The 6,055-nt window shown below is 38.2% G+C and overlaps 1 long non-coding RNA gene across 1 annotated transcript; it reads left to right on the top strand.

The window, feature by feature from the left end:
- The first annotated feature begins 252 nt into the window (after positions 1 to 252).
- LOC122830083 lies at positions 253 to 3,759 on the top strand. The gene is made up of 2 exons (XR_006370487.1): positions 253 to 1,096; positions 1,318 to 3,759. It is a non-coding gene; the product is annotated as an uncharacterized LOC122830083 (long non-coding RNA).
- The last annotated feature ends 2,296 nt before the right edge of the window (positions 3,760 to 6,055 follow it).

Genomic DNA, 6,055 nt, shown 5'->3' with positions numbered 1-6,055 from the left:
ATATCACAGAAGGAACTTTGACAGTCAAGGGGGAACTGCTACCCCACAAATCTTCAGGAGTCCACACTGGGAATAGAACCCCGACTTGGACTGTATTAGATCAAACCCCATCCTCCCCAAATCCCATGTTTGGTCCCAGCTAAATGACATTATATCTAGAAACCTGGCTCAGAAAAACTACAGTTAATCTTAAAGGTCCATACTCAAACTTAATTGAAATGCTTAAAGAAGCAGTTTTAAAAGGGAATATGTTATGCAGTCTATAAAACACACTCAAGATCTTGCAGGGTGTGAACATGTGAGATGGAAATGACACCTGCTTCATCACCTCTTAAAGGCGCAGGACGAATAAAATAATAATTAAAAAAACAGTCTTAAGGGCTTAGACACTCAGACACTGAAACTCCAATTGCAGGAAGCAAAACAAAATTACATTAATTAAATAAAAAGTAAACAAGAACATGTGATGGTTGCAGCAGCATCTTCTCAAAATAAATCTACACAGGGTAAAATTCCAAATTACTGGCAAAACTCTAATCATGCTGGGGGGGGAACTGGTTCCTCCTCCTGCTTTTTCTTTTTTATATCCTCAAACAGATACAGAGCGTTTCCTCGTGGACGGGGATGGCGTTTGGCTGGATGTGGATGAGGGCCATGGGGCAAGGTCACGGAGCACGAGGCCAAGGGCCAAAGGACCGTGACATGTGCTACCAGTGCGGACCTTTTGGACACTGGGCCAAACACTGTGTGAACATACCAAAGACTGCCAGGTATGATCCCCAACAATCCTTATGTGATTCCTGGACATTGCTTTCAGGGGAATACTGAGGCCACACAGAACATCTACTGACACACTGCTGAGGACCCCGGAGACAATGTGGGGACAGCAGACCCCATGTTGTCTGCAACAGTGGAAGGAAAACACACAGACTTCCTGGTTGACACCGGAGCCACACATTCCACTCTGAACTCTGATCCTCCTTTTTTCTGACATCAAGAACTGTGTCTTTAACAGGGTTCTCAGGGACTGAACAGTCTGCTATTCACGATGCCTCTGACCTTCACCTTGGGTAATCAGAATATGAAACATTCTTTTGTAAGTTTTCCTACGACTCCCATGAATTTACTTGAGCGAGCTTTGCTGATAAAGATGGGAGCAACAATCATGTGCTTGGCTGATGGAATAATTGTTGCATTTCCTGATGGCACCTCCCTTCGTTGTGGAAATTTCCAAACAGAAGGACAGTATCTGATCCAGCCAGTGGTGTCTGAGTTTGCTGACATCTATTGAGAACTTTTAACAAATTTACCCTACAGCAGCCTAATGTCAACGTTCATGGCCTGGAAGCCCTGGCTCCTGTGTCTGCGCTTCTGTGTTCCTCCTCCGGATCCACCATGTGACCCTGTTCCGCGACAGAGACGTCTCTGAATGGTACCAGGAACCTTTCCTTTCCACTTTGAAGGAAACAACCTGGCAGGTAAAAGTCTCGGACATTTATGTAGCTCCTGTTGGTGTAGCTGCTGTTGTCTCTTTCGCAAAAAAAAAAAAAAAACAAAAACAAACAATCAGAATGGTATTAAATGTCTCACATTTCTCTCTGTTTGCACCCTGAGCACCAAGTGAAAGAATTGGGCGTGATGATGAAATGTTCCCTGGCAGCCACAGATTCGATTGCCACAGCAGCACTAGGTTTGTTTTTCTCCCGCTCTCTTGAAAAATATAAGATCAGTCATTCAGGATCTGATCACATAATAAATTTTGAAGTAAAATGTAATGCAATTTTCCATAAATTAGTGACATTAGGCATTCTGATGAGGCTCCTTGCTTTATAAAATTAACAATCTTCAAACATATTTCCCAGCATACCTACATTTCTTATTTAAATAGTTTCTTTATATTGTTTGGTAAGATATTCAAATTTAATATGTCATATTTCCATTAACTGTGAGCAGAAAATTATTATCATTACTAGAATTAAAGACTTTAGTTAAAATAAATTAACATCTGATATGCAATACATATAAATATTTTTAAGACGGACTATTCCCTCATAATAGAATTGATTTTAGTTTAATCAGGTTTTGCAAGATATTTTGCAGGACTGCCCACTAGACCTTTTGCTTGCTGCACCAACTATGGAGACCTGCGTTAAAGCCACCTCAGTTCTTTGAGGATATTTCTGTAACAAAACTGACTGTTTTGTTTCAGAAAAAGGGGGAGGAAAAGGGCATCACCCTTGTATGCAACAGGCAGCTGGGATACCCGATACAAAAACTGAACACATAGTCATGGGACATTCACTGAGTTTCACCATGACAGCGTTGAGACAACAAACACTTTCCAAAGTCCTGAAAGCTCCAAACATTTCATTCACACACCAAGACATAAATATGGCAGACTGTTTTTCAGAAGGAGAACCACACGTGTGTGCAGACCTGGTGGCAAAGACAGACAAGGTAACACCAGAACTTCAAGCAGCTCCTCTGCTGGGACCAGAGGTGAGACAGTTCTTTACAGATGGTTGTTGTTTCAGAAGCAACACACAAGGGTTAAGAGCCTGGAAGAGGTGGTGAGATGCCAAAAGGGGGCATCACCTGAAGAGAAAAACGTGAAACAAATGGGTGCTGGAGGGGCCCAGATGGCAGGTTAATTCTGCCTCCTGGGAAAATAGGAGAGCTGCTCCAAGAGGCTCACGGGTTGGATATGTTGGGACGAAGCAGATGATGCACAATCTTAAAGAGTGGTGGCACCTCAAATGATCCACATGGTGAAACATTTTGTGAAAAATTGTTCGGTGTGCGGACAGCTGAATCCTAAGAAAACTTTGAATCCACATCAGGGACAGTTTCCTTCAGTCACATGTCCAGGGAAAGAAATTGTGTTGGATTTTACTGACATGATAAACCCGTTGCAAGACAAAAATATTTGCTGATTTGTGTTGATGCTTTCACAGGATGGCCTGAAGCCTGGCCAGCAACAGCAGAAGATAGTGAAATCATCATAAAATGTCTAATCAATCATTACCTCCCAAGGCAAAGCAGAATGAATGAATCAAAATTTAAAACAAAATTGGCTAAGGTTTGTGCACAAACAAAATTAAATTAGGTCAATACATTACACAGAAACCAACTTGTGGTTAGACTGATTAACCGCAACAGCTCAATAATATCAAATGTCTAACTGTGTGACCTGCACAGCTGGACGACCCAGAATGTACTGAACCTGCTTCTTTGATTCCATCTGACATTTGGGGTTTTAACTGCATGCTTAATATGACTAAGTTTAAACAGCCCTCTAGATGTGACACTTTAACAGCTTTATTTCCAGTAATCAACAGCGGAGCCCGGATGGTGCCCACTATTCCAGTTAAAGATAACTAGGTCTATTTCAATTTTACAACAGGTAACCGCAGTGTGGGCCGGATCCCTGACAGTTGGTGTAACATCAAATTCCCAGGGCACTTAATAGGCTAGAGATGGGATATTTTATTTATGCAGGGGTAATAAACTACTTGAGAGAATATAGACTGGTGTGACAGGTGTCTGTGCTATGGTGAGACTTAGAGCCTGTGTCATCATGGTAGGGGAACAACAACCTCTGAATCACAGCATCTTTTCACAGGTCAAGTGCAGCGCAACTGTGGAGCTGCAACTTTCCAGATTTTAAATGTAAAAAGTCCAATCCTTTCTCGGTGTGCCTGGATGAAAATGAGGCATCTGGACACACGTAGAAACTGGTTGACATTAACAGATACTAGACAACACAATTTTGAATTAAGTTTGCAGATCTCAGTAAAACAAATTAATCCTGTTGACTTCTTAAGATTTGGCCAGTATCATTGCATTGTGTTAAGACTGAATTTTTATCTAAAACATTGATTGCCAAGTTTAAAATGTGTTTTCATTTTGTTCACTAAACATATTTCTTTTCAGATGGTAAGTTTGTATCCCTTTATGACCACTAACTACTTTCATATTTTGAACTTAAAGGGTTCACCTCTCGAGTACTAAAAGGGATCTTAACAATACTTTATTTAGGATTTTATTTGTCAGTATTATATCTAACATTTAATCATTTATCCTATTTTCATTAAGTTTTGACTTATTGAAGCTTGCATATTGACTAACATTTTATTCATTTTGCATTATTCAATTTATAGTTTACCGGCATTCACAGTATTAACCTCACATTGTATTCACAAATTTTTTTTAAAATTAATAGTAATATAAAACGGATTTCAAATGCCGGCTTCAATTTCTAATATTTATTTTAAAATTTACTCCTTTAACTCATTAATTTCATTTTATTGTGCAATTCAAACTGGTGCAACATTGATAGTGTGCTAGAAGACATTGCCTTGATTAAACTTTGTAGATCGCATTACAACTCAATACTACTGAATTCTAATGAATTTTCTAGAATAATTACATTGTACTTCTACTGAATTTTTGAAAATAACATTGATTTGCATATTTCAAATGTGCTTGTCTCTTATTCTGTGCATTGCACATGGTTTTCATCTAAAAAAAGGAATCTGAAAATTTCTTTGTTTACGTTTAAAATTTTCAAGCATCATCTAACAAATATTCATTTTAAGGTTTATCTTCTTGACTTTTGGTTTAAAAAAATCAACATTTTCACTAATGTTTATTCATTTCTCATTTTAAATTTATTTTTAAATAAAATCTAATGTTTTATTATTTTCTTCATTTTGCATTTCTTTTCAGGTATTAAATAACATTTTATTCATTTTACATTTCTGTTACCATTTATCCATAAATTTTTTAAATAATATTTATTTATTTTTTATTTATTTTTTGTTGAATGTTCTTTGTTAGCCTGTAAGAGGAACACTGTGGTTTCTACCCGCCGCCCAGGGCCAGGGGGCGCTCTGTTCGATTTTTACCCCATAAGAATGAAATGAAATGACAACAACAAACATCGTAATGGGCCCGGGGAGTTTTCCGAACAGTGGGCAGTGTTTCCTCAGGATGTGTGATGCTCCCCAAGCTGTTTGATGTTCTATTTGTGGTCTCTTAGAGACCAAAAGGGGGAGTTGTTGAGACGCTTATCCAGGGTTGCACGTGTACTCATGCACATACAGCTGTATTTCACACATAGTATGTTTCATTTATGCACAGAGAGCTTTTGGAGGAATGGAACTTGACCTTGCATGTTTCACTTTCAAACAAAAGGCTTTCAGTAGAAGTGAAACTTAAGCTGACACCATGATATCATGGCATTCCTTAGCTGACGTAGTTCATCAGACGACCAATAAGGCGTGTCTTAGATATAAAGAATGGATCGTCCGTTTTTGATCAGATGCTGTTTAATCCCGGTGTATTCACGTCACAACAAATTAGCCTGTGAGGGTAAGCGTCTCTTTCTTTTTAGCGCTAAAAAGAATAAAATAAGTAAAGTCTGATTATTTGTGTTTGACTGATTTTCTGCACGTGTGATCACATGCTTCCGATTCATCGATAATACATATAGATCAACAATAGCTAAATAGATTATACACAGCTCTACATTATGATGTCACAAGGTCCAATTATCTATACAAGCACTGATTATTAGATCAAATCAGTTCATGGATGTACCATAACCTTCTCCAGCTGAACAGAAACAAAACTGAAGTTATCTGTGCTTCTTTTTCTGTGTGTTTGCTTGTTTGTTCACTGTCTTATGTTTTTATTATGTGAAGCACATTGAACTGCCTTGTTGCTAAAATATACTATACAAATAAACTTCATTTGACTTGACTTAAATCCAGCAAACATCAAGTTTGCAACATATACTTTCAGGACTTTTTAACCTGAACATCCCATCTGAGTTGAAAAATAGACCATCTCACATGCTCCCCCTAATTCTGACACTCCCTGCGGCAACACTTGAAACTGTCACACTCTAAGATTTTTAAAATATTTTAAAAGCACTTGCAAGTTTTGTTGCTTTTGAAATTAATCTTGGCTGTATTTTTTATTCATTGTATTTTAGAGTTAGTTGTCTGCACCTTGAAAACTCTGGATCTCAACCAGCCTAACTTGTATTAAT

Source organism: Gambusia affinis, linkage group LG04, assembly GCF_019740435.1.
Source record: "Gambusia affinis linkage group LG04, SWU_Gaff_1.0, whole genome shotgun sequence".
In the NCBI taxonomy this organism is placed as follows: domain Eukaryota; kingdom Metazoa; phylum Chordata; class Actinopteri; order Cyprinodontiformes; family Poeciliidae; genus Gambusia; species Gambusia affinis.
This window is presented reverse-complemented; position numbering and strand designations above follow the sequence as displayed.